This window comes from Dunckerocampus dactyliophorus, chromosome 15, assembly GCF_027744805.1.
Source record: "Dunckerocampus dactyliophorus isolate RoL2022-P2 chromosome 15, RoL_Ddac_1.1, whole genome shotgun sequence".
Lineage (NCBI taxonomy): Eukaryota > Metazoa > Chordata > Actinopteri > Syngnathiformes > Syngnathidae > Dunckerocampus > Dunckerocampus dactyliophorus.
Genome location: NC_072833.1, coordinates 1,507,536 through 1,510,291, shown reverse-complemented (window position 1 = coordinate 1,510,291; position 2,756 = coordinate 1,507,536).

Below are 2,756 nucleotides of genomic sequence, written 5' to 3'. Positions count from 1 at the left end.
TCGCGGTTCACCTTTCGCTGTTTCGTGGATTTTTGTGTGTGTGTGTGTGTGTGTGTTTTTTTACAGCATATAAACGCTGTACCCTTTAAGAAGAACTGCATTCTGGGAAGGTGAGTGTTGTAGTTCACGAGGCTGCGGTGTGGTACGCCGCATCTGAGCCATACGTCAACGCCGCCGCCATATTGGATGGGTCAAGGCTGTCCTATAAATGTATTTACTTTCATAAAGCGCCTTTCTACAAAGAAATTGAAGTTAATTCCTCTCATTTAAACATTCACACACGCACTAACATACTTGGGAAATTGTTTTTGTTTTTGGAGAATGTCATTGTGATTGTTTTTGGTGCCTAACTGTTCCCCAAGTATATTAGTGCATGTGTGAATGTATAAACAAGAGGAATTCACTTAATGACAATCAGCCCCACCCATGCTCACTCTACCACTCTAAACAACGGGATAAAGCAATGAACGGGACCATACCATACCAATCATCTGTCTGGACTGTTTATTTGGAGCGTGTTATGACCTGAATCCCCCGCGACCAGAAGCGACTAAAGCGGTAAGACTAGATAGTTGCTACAAGATGCGTTTTCCAAATATAAAACAATGAACAAAAAACTATTCTTTGACCTAAAATCAGGGGCCGTAAACTCTTGGTCAAGACTGTGCGGGGATCCATCATATATGAAAAATTGCAGAAAGGAAGTTACACACAAATGGATGCAGCGGTAAAAAGAGATCATACTGTATGTAGATTTGTCTGTGCTTTGTCCGTGACAACTTGTCCCTGAATGTCACAAAAACTGAGGAGCTCATATTGGACTTCAGGAGGAACAAGAACGTGCAGCTACCGCTGAGGATCGGAGTCCAGGAAGTGGATGAAGGTGTCCAGTTTCAAGTTAGAATGGAGCGTCAACACCATGGTTGCAGTAAAGAAGGCACGCCAGAGACTGGGAATGAATGGCTCGGGAAGAGCTTTTCAATTTCATTGTATTGTAAAATGCAACGACAATAAACCCATTCTATTCTACTCTATTCTTTGTTGCCTCCGTGTGACCCAAAGTGGTATTGCAAGATGGGGCCCTGCCCTTGATAAAGGTTATGACTACTAAATAAGATTTTATTTTGTCTGTTTGTGACTCACTCTGAAAAGTTGCACTACTTATCCGGCCCGTGTGAGACTGGCTTGTTGATCCAGAACGACGAGTTGACACATTCAGCCCGGTGGAGCAAATCAGAAGCTGTGAGAGGAAATAAGATGTCATATTGCGGTTGCGATGGCACTCAGGTTTGACTGGAATGACGGCAAGGGTGTCACGGCCCGGTCCGGTCACGCGTGCATGTGACTTCCTCGCCCCGGTCCATTAATGCCATGGTTACCGTTCCCTCGGTGTGCCACACAGCGCTGCTGGCCCTTGGCGGATGCCCTCTTCTCCCATCTGTGTCATCGCCCACCCACGCCGCTTCAACCTGCCTCTCCGAGACAGCTCATTCCCTCAGCCAGCCTCCCACGGCCACCCTTCCCCTTGCACGCTCAATAAAACCAATTCCCAACAAACTCTGCGGGGTGAAGTGCTACTGCGAGGTAAGATGGACTCGAGCAGCATGGTGCTGAAGGTCCATCTTTTCCCTGCAAAGTGCACGGCAAGGATTGTTTTTTTTTTGGGGCTGCTGTACTGACACTTACACTTTTTTTTTCACGTCAAGGCGGCGAGACAGTGAGTCATCCTTTACTGCAGAGAATTTAGCGAAAATCAATTTTCTGTATTTTTCCTCTCTCTCTTCCCCTCTTCCAGGGCCTGGACAGACAGTGTTAGTGTCATTGATTGCACAGACTTTATCCCTGAGGCTTTGTGTGTGGAATATCTGGACATTGATCGTCTTGTTTATGAAACAATTTGCAGAATGTCAGGAATACCTCACCAAAAATTCAGGATGAAATATTGAAACTGTGGACAGGAAAGTGCGCTAGATTTCCTTGCCCTGCATGGTAACCCAAGTGTGCTCAAGGCGGCCCTCTCTGGTAAAATGCGGTACTGCAAGCAGGGGTGTGGCTCGAGCTATTTTGTTTTTTGTGCATTACAGAAAAAAATCATTTGAAAATATGCAACACAGATTCGTCCTTTTTTCTCCTCCAAAAATCTCAGTCGTCCCTCGCTATATTGTGGTTCGAATATCGCTCCCTCGTTATATGACGGCTGTTTCGTGGTTGACCATGGCCTATTATTAGTCAAAACATATTAAAAGACCCGTAAAATATTATGTCTTTATTCTCATAATACCTTGACTTTATTATTGTAATGCAATAACTTTTACCCAACTTAATTTTCCTAAATTGAAACTTTATTCTTTGTTTTGTTTGTTACAATACTATACCTTTTTTAAATATATATTTTAGTCTTTATTTTTCAACTATTTTTTCTGTTAATATTATGACTTTATTGTCCTAATATTTGTGCAAAATCACTGCTCTTTTTTCCATTTTGGCTGTTGTTTTTTTTCTTTTGTTTCCTTTAATTGTATTTTTATAACGTGCCGAGGACCAATAAAAAAAAGAGTTGTGGGCCAAAATGGCCCCGGGCCGCAGTTTGGTTGACAAACAGTAAAGAGGAAGTTGTGCTGACTGTCACCCCCTTATGGCACAAAGCGGTACTGCATGACCTATGACCACCAGCATAACAAATGATACTCCTTTTTTTCTCTAAGTGTAAGCCTTCATTGTCATAATGAAGCTTATATATCGACGAGGGCGGATGT